The sequence below is a fragment of the Bubalus bubalis genome, chromosome 15 (assembly GCF_019923935.1).
Source record: "Bubalus bubalis isolate 160015118507 breed Murrah chromosome 15, NDDB_SH_1, whole genome shotgun sequence".
Classification (NCBI taxonomy): Eukaryota; Metazoa; Chordata; class Mammalia; order Artiodactyla; family Bovidae; genus Bubalus; species Bubalus bubalis.
In genome coordinates this window covers 38,337,961-38,352,731 of record NC_059171.1, presented here as the reverse complement: position 1 = coordinate 38,352,731, position 14,771 = coordinate 38,337,961, and the positions used below count along the sequence as shown (strand labels likewise).

At 44.0% G+C, this 14,771-nt stretch overlaps 1 pseudogene; it reads right to left on the bottom strand.

Annotated features, from left to right (window-relative positions):
• Positions 1-1,536: 1,536 nt before the first annotated feature.
• Positions 1,537-3,319, bottom strand: LOC102412644 (annotated as a pseudogene).
• Between the last annotated feature and the right edge of the window lie 11,452 nt (positions 3,320-14,771).

The following is a 14,771-nucleotide window of genomic DNA, read 5'->3' as shown; positions in this document are numbered from 1 at the left end:
ACAGTCTGTGATTACCTCCTTGCTTATTTATCTGGTATCTTGTTTGTTGCCTAGGTAAGTGAGAAATAAAGCTTTGTGGAGAGGGGGTGAGGGGGGTGTTAAGCCACTGATTTTTAGAGTTTTTCTTTTTAGGACTTACTGTAACATTAACCAAGATTATCCTGACTAACACATATATAAAGCCAGAGCTAGAAATTTGTTCTTTGGCCATGGAATTGAACAAATTTAATTGAAATAAACTAGGATTTAGGCCTATGGTTTTTACCTAATGGTTTTATTTTCTTTTTTGTTATTAGAATACTCATCCTGCACTCCTGGCCTAAAAGCAAAAGATATAAACCCTGAAAATGTTCTGAATACAAATTAGATTTCCTCAGATATTTGCTGAGCTTGAAATGAAATATTTCAGTTTAGTATGCTATCTAGATTGTTTCTATTGTAAATTTGAATTTCACCTAACCCATAGTTGTTTATAGTTTCTAAATGGGAACAATTAATTCCCTTAGAGCTGGAGTAAGAAACACATATTTGTGCTCTTGATGGGGGGGATCTTATTTTTAGGCTGACAGATGCAGTGATGGTGAATTTGAGGAAGAGAGAGTGCTGGAGTCAAGTATTTGTTTCAGATTTTCCCCAACTTTCTAGGCTCATGGTTATAGTCAGCTCAGTTATTTATTCTTAGGCCAAAAATGTATAAGGTTTTAGATTACTAAGTAGGTAGATCCAAAATAATTTACTGACTGTAATTTGTATGTGTTAGTCGCTCAGTCGTGTCCGACTCTTTGTGACCCCACAGACTATAGCCCGCTGGGCTCCTCTGTCCATGGGATTCTCCAGGCAAGAGTACTGGAGTGGGTTGCCGTCTCCTTCTCCAGGGGATCTTCCCGACCCAGGGATCGAATCCGGGTCTCCTGCCTTGCAAGCAGATTCTTTACCTTGTATGGCACCCTACAAGTGTTCTTGTGTTTTCCTCAAAAGTTTAAAATGTCCTGTAGGATTCATCTGATTCACTGTGGTGACCCTGGGTTCCTCAGCGCAAACAGTTTGGGAATTCTAGATCTCTGACTTTATAGGTGGAAGGATTTGAGGAGTACTATATTTGGAGAAGAAAATGGCAACCCACTCCAGTATTTTTGCCTGGAGAATCCCAGGGGCAGAGGAGTCTAGTGGGCTGCTGTCTATGGGGTTGCACAGAGTCGGACATGACTGAAGTGACTTAGCAGTAGCATATTTGGAGAAGATCTTTTGGGAAGTTCCTAGCTCTGCATGAGCTTGTTTTGAGGAGTCTATATTTTATTTATTTAAGTAATTTTTTTAAAGCTCTAATTCACTCAAAATTCTTCAGTTTGTGGTGGCTCAGATGGTAAAGAATCTGCCTGCAATGCAGGAGACCCCAGTTCGATCCCTGAGTTGGGAAGATCCCCTGAGAAGGGAACAGCTACCCACTCCATAATCTTGCTTGGAGAATTCCATGGACAAAGGAGCCTGGTGAGCTACAGTTCGTGGGGTTGAAAAGAGTCAGACACAACTGAGAGACTAACACACACACACGCACACACATACACACACACACACCAGGGTGGAGTAGGGTTGGGGCTGGGGGTCTGGGGGACAGGCAGTTGTGGGGACAGGGTTGGGGCGAGGCTGAGGAGGCCCAACTCCCACCCCTTACGGCCCCCAGTCATTCTTCTGCTCTCTCATCTCCATGTCAGCCGGCTGTTTTCCTGCAGCCACTGCGGCCTGGGCCTTTTACTCTCCTCCTCGGCCAGCCTCTCAGACACGCTGGCATAGAGCTTCGTCTCCCCTCCAGCTGCCTGTGGATCTGCTGCGGGCACATGGCCAGCTGAACCTTGGCCGACTTGTTGCTGGGTAGAGCTGCAGGCCCTTCTGCAAGTCAGCCCGTGCGTTCGCCGCCAGGTGGGCCTCTCCCTGATGGACAAGGCCCTTCTCATTGTTGCTGTCCACTTCCTGGGCCTTGTTACTGTTTTCAGTGGCAGCTGAGAAGACTTGCAGCTTCAGATGACACTCAGCCAGGTTGACGTGGGAGGCCGGCTGAAGGGCCCGTACCTTCCTGTGCGTCCTCATCAGAGAAGCTCCACTTTTATTCCAGCCAGGACACAATCTTCTTCTTTAAAAAAAAAAAAAAAAATTAGTTATTTATTATGGCTGTGCTGGGTTTTCCCTGCTGTGTGCAGGCTTTCTCTAGTTGCAGGGAATGGGGGCCACTCTCTAGTTGCGGGGCACAGGCTTCTCACTGCAGTGGCCTCTCCTTGTGGCAGAGCACAGGCTCTAGGGTGCTCAGGCTTTGGCAGTTGGGGTGCACGGGCTCAGCTGCCCCGTGGTATATGGGATCTTCCTGGACCAGGGATTGAACCAGTATCCCCTGCGTTGCAAGGCAGGTTCTCAACCACAACCACCAGGGAAGCCCCAGGACACAGTCTTCTTGCACTGCAGCACAGCTTGCTTGTACTTGCCTTCCTTGAAGTACACAGTGCCTTGCTCCTTCACTACGGTCCTCTGCTCCAGCGTCTCAGAACTCATTGCCCCGGACTTGTTGGCCCTCTCAAAAATTCTTGTGCTATATTTCGTACATCAGCTCAGCATTTGGTGGGATCTGGAACTTCTCCTTCCCAGCATTGCTGAAAGCATACAGGTATTAAGATACACAATGGAATGTTCTCTTTTATCCACACACTGAATGGCTTTCTCCAGCCCACAGGGCAAGATGCATGCTCTCTCCCTCACCAACTTCAAGGCTGAGCTCTCGTGGGTCAAAGATCTGGTCCTCAAAGTATCCTTCCAGTGCAACTTCCAGGGTGGCGCTGTCACTGGACTTGGCATAGCCCTCCCCATCATCTCCGTATTCTCCTGATGATCCCCTGTCTTCTTCGTCTGTCAGGTCCTCTTCCTTGAACTCCAACAACTCCACCTCAAACACAAGCGTGTTGGGAGAGATCCTGGGAGGGCTGCCCGCTGAGCCCTAGGCATGCTCTGGCTTGCAGGTGATGTGACACACTTCGCCTGCCTTCATGGTTGCTACAGCAACATCCCAAGCCTTGATGGCCTTCCCTCTCCCCAGGTCAAAGGAGACCCTGTCCTTGCGGTCCAGGCTGGAGTGGAACTTGGTGCCATCAAGCAGCCAGCCCCTGTAGTGGACAGAGACTTGGTCCCCAATCATCGGCATCTCCATGCCAGGGCCTTCTTGCTTGATAAACTTAAGCACGCCCTCATCCTGCTTGGGGCTGAGGTCCACTCCCTCAAGGGGCTGCAGTGCCAACTGCTCCCTGCTCTTGGCCGCCTTCATCTCCTTGGTGGTCATCACACTGTTTCTCAGGCAGCGGTCACCAGTGGCTGGCCGGGGCTTGTGCCTTATTTCTTAATTTTTAAAAATATTTATTTATTTATTTGGCTGCTCCAGGTTTTAGTTGCAAATGTGGGATCTTCCATTGCAGCATGCAGGATCTTTAGTTGGTCATGTGAACTGAAAGAGTTTGAAACCAAGGATCAAACCGGGGTCCTCCGCTTTGGGAGTACAGCATCTTAAGCACTGGACCACCAGGCAAGTCCTTACATTTCATCTTATTTATTTTAAAAAGTTTTCATTTTACATTGGAGGATAGTTGATTAACAATGAAAAGTGTTAGTTTTAGGTGTACAGCAAAGTGATTCAGTTACACAGATACATGTGTTTATTCTTTTTCAAGTTCTCTCCCCTTTCAGTTTATTACAAAATATTGAGCAGAGTTCCCCGTACTATATAGGGTTATTTTTTTCTTTTGTAGAGAAATCTGAGTATCTATGGACAACGTATCCAAGGGGAGTAACTTGAGCTTCCAGTGAAATGTGGAGCATTGTTGCCATCGCTCTGAATATTCACATTTCACTGAAAGAAGTCACCAGCATAGATGACACCAGGTGAGGTCAGCAGACAAAAGACTAAAGTGGGTGAGCTCGTTGCTGGTGCTTTCAGCCTTTGTTCTCTTGGCTTCCAGAGTCCATGCTCTTGTGGATTTCCTGTGACCTGCTCTGGATAATCCTTCCCACCTTCTTTGATCAACTAATCCTTGCTATGGAGCTTTTAATTGTTGACATTCTTCGGGTCTTGGTCTTAGATTTCAATTATAGTCTATGAGCAGATGGCTCTCCAAACCTTTAATTTTTTTTTTCCTTCCTGTTGGTGTTTTCCTTTTAAAATCACCTCAGTCCTTTAGTAAAAGAAAATCAACCTTGACAGCCATATGCAGAGACCTTGGGGAGATAGAAAGGCAGGGCAGTCTAGGGATCCCTCCATCTAGCCCCACAGAGACACATGGAATCCTATGAAGGGAACTCAGATGTGAAGTGGTCCCCAGCTGTTCAGTAAGGACCCGATGGAGGAGACACATGACACCCACACACAGAGTCTGGGGACCTGAGTCCAGAGACATTCAAGAGGCAAAGCTTCCACTTTTCCATGGTATGCTAGATCAAGGGTTCTTCACTCTGGATAAACAACAGAATCACCTGGGAAAATTGCTAAAATGCCAGAGTCCCACCCTGACCAATAAAGTCAGATTTAGGAAGATAGGCCTGGGTATCAGGGATTTTAAAAAGCTCCTGAGGGGATTTAAGTAAGTTGTCAGAGTTGAGAACCACTTTGCTAGAGGAGGTTGACTTGAGAAACAGGTGGAGATGTGATGGAGGAGAGTAAATGTACACTTCTCCTGGCCCACCAGCAGGTTCAGAGGAGAGGGGCCTGGGTCTGTGGGCAAACATCTTGCCACCATATGAAGCATAGGAATTAACCTACCATGGAGGACTAGACAGCCAAAATACGGAGAAGGGCCACATCTTGATGACATCCCTGAAGTTAACAGTGCGTCTGCGAATTTCAGTTTTATTTCTCATGCTTCCCTGGTGGCTCAGTTGGTAAAGAACCTGCCTGCCAATGAAGGAGATGCAGGTTAGATCCCTGGGTCGGGAAAATCGCCTGGAGAAGGAAATGGTCACCCACTTCAGTACTCTTGCCTGGGGAATCCCATGGACAGAGGAGCCTGATGTATTTCAGTCCATAGGGTGGCAAGTGTTGGATGTAACTTAGCGACAAAACCACCACCACCACCACTTTCTCTGTTTACTTAAGCCCAAATCCCCACGGACAGAGGAGCCTGATGGGTTACAGTCCATGGGGACGCAAAGAGTCAGACATGACTGAACAACTACGCACAGCTCATAGAGAGACTGTTACTCCCTACCTCCCCTTCCTCTGCCAACAATCTTCAAGGTACATTCACATTTTATTTTTTGGCTGTGATGGGTCTTTGTTGCTGAGCTTGTAGGCTTTCTCTACCTGTGGTGAGAGGGCTATTCTTGACTTTTGGTGCTTGGGCTTCTCATTGTGGTGACTTCTCTTGTTGTAGAACTCTGGGCTCTAGGTGCTTGGGCTTCAGTAGTTGAAGCTCCTGGGCTTAGTTGCTCTGTGGAATGTGAGATCTTTCCGGACCAGGGATCAAACCCATGTTTCCTGCATTGACAGGTGGCTTCTTAACCGCTGGACTACCAGGGAAGTCCCACATTTGCATTTAGACCTTCTGTAAAGGTCTTTGTTTTTGCTTTGGTCAGTAGAGACTACTCATTGTGTCCTAATATGTCCTCTCCCTTTCTTCCATAGCATAGCTTTCTAGCTGAACTTCCCAGAGAAATAAAGACTACAATTCTTAGCCTCCACTGTAGCTATGGCCATACTAAGTTTTGGCCAGTAGGATGCAGCAGGATAACGTGATTCTATCCAGAATTCTTAAAAGATAGCAAGAACGACTGTTTTCTCCATCCTTTCTCCATTTTGCTATCTGAAACATAAATGTTTCCATCTTTGACCTGACGATGAGGCTGTATCTTACGAATGGGACAGACAGGGAATTCCAGGGAGTGGAGCCACCCCATTGACTCTGGCCTGACACTTCCAGAGTTCATTTGTGTGAATGAGAAATATCAAATTTCTCTCTTATTAAGCCAATGCTATTTTGGGTTTTCTGTCACTCAAAGCTGAATCTAATCCTAACTAATATACCCTATTAAGTTTCACCTTGAGATATTTGGACCATCACTTTGTGTCTTTGGGTACTAATGTCATCATTCAACATCTCTATGCCATCCAGCTCTCTATCATCGGTTAATGAGATGGGTGTGCCTTCTGCGCTTCCACCATCATTAATAAAAATAGGATCAGGAGAGGGTCAAGGACAGCAGTCTCCAGTCTACTCTGGAGAGCTCTCTCTGTCCTGGTGATCTAGCCACCTTCTCTTTGGACACAGGTGTGAGGTGGTTCGGGGGGAAGCTGAGGGGTGTCATCCACAGATCAGTGGGTCTCAAGATTTAGTGTGTAGCAGGACCACCTGGAGGGCTTGTTAAAGCACAAATTACCAGGCTTCAGCCCCAGAGTTTCTGATTCAGGATGTCTGGAATATGACCCAAGTATTATTTTTTAAATCTATTTTGTTGAAGTATAGCTGATTTACAATGTTGTATTAATTTCTGCTGTACAGCAAAGTGAGTCATATATATATGTATAATACACACACATATTCTTTTTCATATTCTTTTCCACTATGATTTATTACAGGATATTGAAGAGCTGATTCATTGGGAAAGACCCTGATGCTGGGAAGATTGAGGGCAGGAGGAGAAGTGGGTGACAGAGGATGAGATGATTGGATGGCATCACTGACTCAATGGACGTGAGTTTGAGCAAACTCCAGGAGACAGTGAAGGACAGGGAACCTTGGTGTGCTGCAGTCCATGGGGTCACAAAGAGCTGGAGATGACTTAGTGACTGAACAACAACAATTGAAAATAGTTCCCTGTGCTATACTGTAGGACCTTGTTGTTTACCCACTTTATATGTAATAGTTTGCATCTGCTAATCCCAGACAACCAGTCCAGCTCTCTCACCATGCCCCGCCCCCCCAAGTATTTGTGTTTCTAACAAATCCCAGGTGATGCTGATACTGATGTTCCAGGGACCATACTTTGAGAACCATCATCCTAACGTATCTCTTTCAGTTGGAAGGTGATTTATGAAAGAGAAAGAATATTTAAAAGTTGTTTGGGGATGGGAAGCAAGTCTTTGAGGGGACAAAAGGGGTGGGCTGCAGAATATCATGGAAGGCTGGACTCTGATAGGACCAGAGCACTATCTTGTGGCTTCCAAGAAGACCAGCAAGACAGGGAGCAGGTAAAGGCAGACTGGTCCATTTGCTCTGAGGAGGCTGTAGGAGCTTCTGTCTACTGTCTTTTAATTTCTCAGTGAAGAATATACAAGGGCATAAACTGAGGTGAGGGACATGAGCTGAGTAAGAAATTTTGAAATACTTTTGGCATATCCAATATGCCAGGGGAGTGTAATATGTACCAGGAAATGATAGGAAGACACAAGCAGGGTTGATATCTGTTTACCGAGCTCATTAACTAGTTTTTTGTCTTAGCATATTACTGAGAACATCTAAATGTTAAACCTTAAGCAGTTCCATGGAAGATATGGTACTAAATTCACCAAGATATCTCCAGACCCAGAAAAGTGCTTAGTGAATGTTCAGTTCAGGTTTAACAGTAAACAAACAGGTGAAATTCAATTTGTAGTGAAGATCATACCCTTGGGGAAAAATGACACAAATGACAGTTCAGTAGTTTTTCAATTAATTATTTAGGCTGCACTGACGTTGCTTTCTGTAGTTGTGGTGAGCAAGGGTTACTCCTTGGGGAGGTGCGTGGGCTTCTCATTTGCAGTGGCTACTCTTGTTGAGGAGCACAGGCTCTGGGCATGCAGGCTTGAGTAGTTGCAGCCGTGGGCTCTACAGCATGGGTTCAGTGGTTTGGGCCCAGAGGCTTCATTGCTACGTGGTATATGGGATCTCCCTGGACCAGGGATTAAACCTGGTCCCCTGCATTTGGCAAATTCTTACCCACTGCACCACCAAGGAGGTCCTCATTAGTTTTTACATGGATATATTTTTTGTTACTTTTAATGAATATTCTGTTTCATGGCCAGGCATTATATAATGTGTGATTGTCTTGATAGAAATAATACTTTGCACATTGTTGGAGTCTCACACCTTTAAAAAAAAAAAGAAAGAAAGACTACAAGTGTACAACTGCCAAATCCTGAAATGCAGTTTTCTTTCTAGAGTTACAAGAAATTCCAACAGGTTCTGCCGCATGGAAGCACATTCTAGCTTACTTCTGACACACATGAGCAGTTAGAATCATAATTCACTAGGCTTCTCTCTGGGGACACAAGAAGTCAGGCAATAAATCTAGGGACATTTGGAATAGCTTCACACACCTCCACAGAGATGGAGACTGGCTTCAGATTGCCACTCGTTCTGAGAGCAAGAAATTAAGACCAGTAGAAATCCAGAGGACAGCTCTGTCACTAGACTGGGTCCTCAGAGAAGAGGGGGTGACCCACTGTCCCAATTTGCCTGGGTTTCGGGAAATGCCTGGGATGTGGGGTTTTCAGTGCTAAACCTCTGATAGTCTAGGACAAACCAGGCCAAACTGATCACCCTAGCAGGGGCTGACCATTTTGGGGAAAATTCCCCAATATAGCTGGTACTCAAGACTGCTGTTTTGATGTATGGTAGCTTATTTCGCTTCAGGAGTGTGTGACTGGTGTAGTTTAGTCACACAGAGCCCCACCCTCAGATGGGCCCATGCTTGGTATACTAAGTCCCCTACATACCAACCTTCAAGTTGCCTACTTTCAAAGATGGGAATGTGTGTTCCACTGAAGTCAGGTGTGAGTGAAATTGCAGCTTGCCCTCCATCTCATTTTGCTGACAACCCTGCAGTCCTACCATCTCTCACTTCTACTCTCTCCTCCAGCCAGGAACTCGTCTTGCCTGTTCACTCGATGGCAGCCCTGTATGCCAGCTGCAGTACTGAGCTACTGAACTTTTCAAGGTACTGTGATGCAAGATTTAAAATGCTATCCTTATTTTTTGTGTGTGTTTTATGTTTGTTTTTATGCATAATTTGTGTGAAAAGAATTATAAACCATACTATAAACAGAATTATAAGAAGAATTGTAAACTGTACTATAAATTATAAACAGTACTAGATAGCTGATTGTGTGAGCCGGATATCCAGATTAACTTTGTTGGACATACGAACAAATTGGACCCATGAACACACTCTCAGAACGGAACTTGTTGGTATATAGGGGACTCACCGTTTAACACTTTGGTATTGTCACTTGAAAGTCTTAATAACATTTGAAGGAAGTGTTCCTCATTTTTATTTTGTACTAGGTCCTGAAAATTGTGTAGCCATTCTGCAAATTATGTAGGAAGGGAGCTGGGCCTTCTGTTTTTATTTCTTTGTGTCTTTCCTGATGAGAGATGAAGATGGATTTCTCTCCCCGCTCGGCCTCTTTCCCACTCTGCTTTTTCTCCTTTTGGTTAAGCCAAACCTATACAAGGTATTTCTTTATCCATTAATCTTTTTAAAAGGCCGTGCTGTCTTATCACAAATGTTAGTGTCTAAAAAATTAAACTTGGTTCAAATGCAGCCTTTCCACCCTGGATGTGTTTCTGCCAGTAAGAAAAAGAGAGCCGGGGAAGGAAGAAGGAAAGTGTTTAGAAAAACTGAAGAAAGTGTGGCAGAAATACTGGCTGGGAGTCTCCACAGCGGGAGAAGCCACACACAACTCTGGATCAAAGCAAGAAACCTCAGGGAAGATGAAAGGGGGTGATAATTGTAAGTGGAGACAGAGTTTCATAATAGAGGTGATAATAACAGGCATTTATCTGTGAACCTGAGGGAGAGTTAAAATTGAGAAGGGTGGGTGGTGGCCCGAGGATGGTCCCTGGACTTACCTCTTCTGTGGAAATTTTCGTTCTTTCCAAGTTATGTCTATTTCTCCTCTTGGGTGTTAGAATCAAGCTTTTTCCAACAAAAAGATATTTCACTGAGGTATGGACTTATGTTTTTAAACATGGTCCGTAAGGAGGACAGGAGATGGTTAGCTGAGAGAAAGGAAGGCTGAATTTAGAGTGTGAAGCCAGTGGCTGAGCTGGGTGTCAGGCTGCAAAGGTGACCTTCAGGAACTGGCTGAGCTCCGCTGTGTTCTAACCCTGACCGCGTCTCGGAACGGGACCCAGAGGGCGGGCTCACCATCCTCGTCCCCAGGGATGGGGTGTGAGGGGACCTCATTCTCCCCTGGCCAGGCCGCCAAGTGACAGTCACGTTGGCTGTCATTGCTCGGAGCTGTTCCGGGCAGCAGGGAACCAGGCACCGCAGCTTAGAAAGGTAGGTGGAGTAAGGCCTGCTGTGAAAAACGCAGGCTCTTGGAGATTTAAAATATATTTTTCTTCCTATCTTTGGATGGATAGATGTAAAAGCCGTGTGATAGATGAGGCCCAGGAAAGGGAGTTGTCATCAGATGCAGAGATTCTGTCCCCAGGCGCTGAAAGGATGCCCTGGTTCCTGTCGTCTCTCTACCCCCCGACCTTTGCTTGGACGTAATTGGATTAAGAATCACTCTGTGGAGATCTGGACAAACCATTCTGGGCTTCTTAGGGAGGGAAAAGTATGCTGTAAATACAAAGTCTGACCTGGCTGGAAAAGAATAATTTTTAAAGCTTAGAAAACTTGGCAGCATGTGTGTGTTTGGGTCTTGAGTTTTATTAAACTAAGTGATGAATGACTTCCAGGCAATGAGGCAGAGAAGCTAGAGAGAAGTTTCCAAGTGGTTGCCAATATGTCTAGAGCAAGGACACCAGATCCAGGTTCCCCAGCTGCTTTTTTGCTAAAATGCCCTTACATTGTAAAAGTTGCTCTTTTTTTTTCTGTTTTAACAATATTCAGACTCAGAACAGGGTTGCTGATATGTGATTTTAAAAATATTGTGCATACACATGCCATCATTGATTCAGTGGACATAAGTCTGAGCAAACTCTAGGAGACAGTGAAGGACAGGGAAGCCTGGCAAGCTGCAGTCCGTGGGGTCGCAAAGTTGGACACGACTGAGCAACTGAACAGCAGCAACACAGTTCTGGAAGTACCTTGTTATGAAACAGTATGCATTTAAATTTTTTTCGAGTGTTTGTGAAGTCAACTCAGGTCTGCTTTAGAAAGTAAAACTATATTTGTGTGTTAAGGTAAAAAATTCTCAGCAAGTCAAATATTTAAAATATTTAAGGAAATGATGACAATAGCGGATAGAGGTCATTGTTGGATGGCGACTGTTTAAATTCAAAAGACATACATCAACTCTGTTCTCTCCTTTAAAACACATCTGAGCCTTAATTAAACACCTATTTTTAGCAGAAGGTTTTACTAATGTTCCACTAGAGGGCAGCATTTGATAAGGGTTTGATATATGGATTCGCGGTGTATAGCTATCATAGAAGTTTAATTTGTTTTTTAAACAATGATAGTAGTAGAAAATACGTATCCTGCTTTCAGTAAAGAAGCTGTGCTGTGCTTGGTTTCAACGTGGGGTAAATAGTCCTTAAAGCAGCGTATCCTGAGTTGAAGAGGGTGTGTTTGTTTTGTAGTTTTCAAGATGAAAAAGCAATCAAAGGAACTAAAAACAATTTAGGTGGTACTTTACAAGGGCTGGATTGATCCCATTGGCTTGCTAAAAAGGAGTTTGGTTGTTTTAACTCAATCTCCAACACACTATTTACCCTCCCTGGGAAACCATCCAAATTTGGCTGCATTCCATATGCTAGAAAAAGCTCGGAGCTGGAGCCAACTGTGGGTTTGACTGAGGTGGCAGAATAGCCCAAGGAGAGGTTGCAGGCTGCTTCCCAGGGGCCAGAAATGTCCTAGCCGCACCCGTGGGGCGGGGCGGTAGTGATTGGGAAGTGGCAGATAGGTGTGCCTGGCTCATAGATGTTAGTCAATAAATATTGGTTTTTCTTTTACACACTTGCTGTGCAATTGTATCCTGTCTTGTGGTGCTGCTTACCTTATTACAATTTTAAAAATTAAAGAAACTCATGCACATGATAAACAAACAATGTAAGATGGAACATGATTGAAACTGCCTTTCTGACCTCCCAAACCAGACCCACTGTCCAGAGGTAACCACCAGCAATGATTTGTTGGCATATCATGAAGAAAATGTTCCTGCAGAAAGATGCTTATATCATTATATGTATATGTTATACAAATAGGTGCAAATTATATAGACATTAGTCTGTACTTTGTTTTTTTTCTGTTCCACAATGCATCTTGGACGGCTTCCATATCTTATGCTTAGCTTTTCAATTTTATTTCCCTAGTGAGACATACTTCTCAATGGCAGAAACTTCATTTTTTCCCCTTTTCCTTTTTTTGCCTCAGAATCTCAGGGGGACTACTGTCATCATTCTAGGTGTTTAACAACCATTTTGAGGATAAAGAAGATGTCATGTACACATATATGTGTGTGTGTGTGTGCACGCGCATGCATGCTAAGTTGCTTCAGTTTTGTCTGACTTTTTGCGACCCTACGGACTGTAGCCTGCCAGGTTCCTCTCTCCATAGGATTCTCCAGGTAAGAATACTGGAGTGGGTGGCCCTGCTTCCTCCAAGGGATCTTACCCACCCAGGAATCGAACCCGTATCTCTTACATCTCCTGTATTGGCAGGCAGGTTCTTTACTGCTAGCATCACCTGGGAAGCCTATGTGTGTGTGTGTGTGTGTGTGTGTGTGTGTGCATACAATGGAATACTATTACTCAGCCATAAAAGAGTGAAATAATGACATTTGTTGCAACATGAAGGGAGCTAGAGACGATCATATTAGGTGAAGTAAGTCAGAGAAAGACAGATATCATGTGATACCACTTTTACGTGGAATCTCAAAAAATGATGCAAATGAACTTATTTACAAGACAGAAATAGACTCACAAACATAGAAAACAAACTTAGGATTACCAAAGGGAGAAGGGGAAGAGGAGGGACAAATTAAGAGAACGGGATCAAAAGATAGAGACTATAATATATAAAATAGACAAACAACAAAAACCTACTGTATAGCACACAGAACTCTATTCAATATCCCATAATAACCTGTAGTAGAAAAGAATCTGAAAAGCAATGTTTATATATTTTCTCTTTCTTAAAAAATTTTTATTTATTTATTTATTTTACTTTACAATATCGTATTGGTTTTGCCATACATTGACATGACTCTGCCAAGGGTGTACATGTGTTCCCCATCCTGAACCCCCCTCCCACCTCCATCCCCATCCCATCCCTCTGGGTCATCCCAGTGAACCAGCCCTGAGCACCCTGTATCATGCATCAAACCTGGACTGGTGATTCGTTTCTTATATGATAATAAACATGTTTCAATGCCATTCTCCCAAATCATCCCACCCTTGCCCTCTCCCACTGAGTCCAAAAGACTGTTCTATACATCTGTGTCTCTTTTGCTGTCTCACATACAGGGTAATCGTTACCATCTTTCTAAATTCCATATATATGTGTCAGCATACTGTATTGGTGTTTTAATTTCTAGTTTACTTCACTCTGTATAATAGGCTCCAGTTTCATCCATCTCATTAGAACTGATTTGAATATATTCTTTTTAATGGCTTAGTAATATTCCATTGTGTATATGTGCCACAGCTTTCTTATCCATTCATCTTCTGATGGACATCTGGGTTGCTTCCATGTCCTGGCTATTATAAACAGTGCTGCAATGAACATCGGGGCACACATGTCTCTTTCAATTCTGGTTTCCTCGGTGTGTATGCCCAGCAGTGGGGTTGCTGAGTCATACGGCAGTTCTATTTCCAGTTTTTTTGAACTGTGGTGTTGGAGAAGACTCTTGAGAGTCCCTTGGACTGCAAGGAGATCCAACCAGTCCATTCTGAAGGAGATCAGCCCTGGGATTTCTTTGGAAGGAATGATGCTAAAGCTGAAACTCCAGTACTTTGGCCACCTCATGCAAAGAGTTGACTCATTGGAAAAGACTCTGATGCTGGGAGGGATTGGGAGCAGGAGGAGAAGGGGACGACAGAGGATGAGAAGGCTGGATGGCATCACTGACTCGATGGACATGAGTCTGAGTGAACTCCGGGAGTTGGTGATGGACAGGGAGGCCTGGCATGCTGCGATTCATGGGGTCGCAAAGAGTCGGACATGACTGAGCGACTGAACTGAACTGAAGGAATCTCCACACTGTTCTCCATAGTGGCTGTACTAGTTTGCATTCCCACCAACAGTGTAAGAGGGTTCCCTTTTCTCCACACCCTCTCCAGCATTTATTGCTTGTAGATTTTTGGATAGCAGCCATTCTGACTGGCGTGAGATGGTACTTCATTATGGTTTTGATTTGCATTTCTCTAATAATGAGTGATGTTGAGCATCTTTTCATGTGTTTGTTAGCCATCTGTATGTCTTTTTTGGAGAAATGTCTGTTTAGTTCGTTGGCCCATTTTTTGATTGGGTCGTTTATTTTTCTGGAATTGAGCTGCAGAGGTTGCTTGTATATTTTTGAGATTAATTCTTTGTCAGTTGCTTCGTTTGCTATTATTTTCTCCCATTCTGAAGGCTGTCTTTTCACCTTGCTTATAGTTTCCTTTGTTGTGCAAAAGCTATAAACTCAAAATGGATTAAAGATCTAAACGTAAGACCAGTAACTACAAAACTCCTAGAGGAAAACATAGGCAAAACACTCTCCAACATAAATCACAGCAGGATCCTCTATGACCCACCTCCCAGAATATTGGAAATAAAAGCAAAAAAAAACAAACAAATGGGACCTATTTTCTCTTATTAATATATATTTTCTG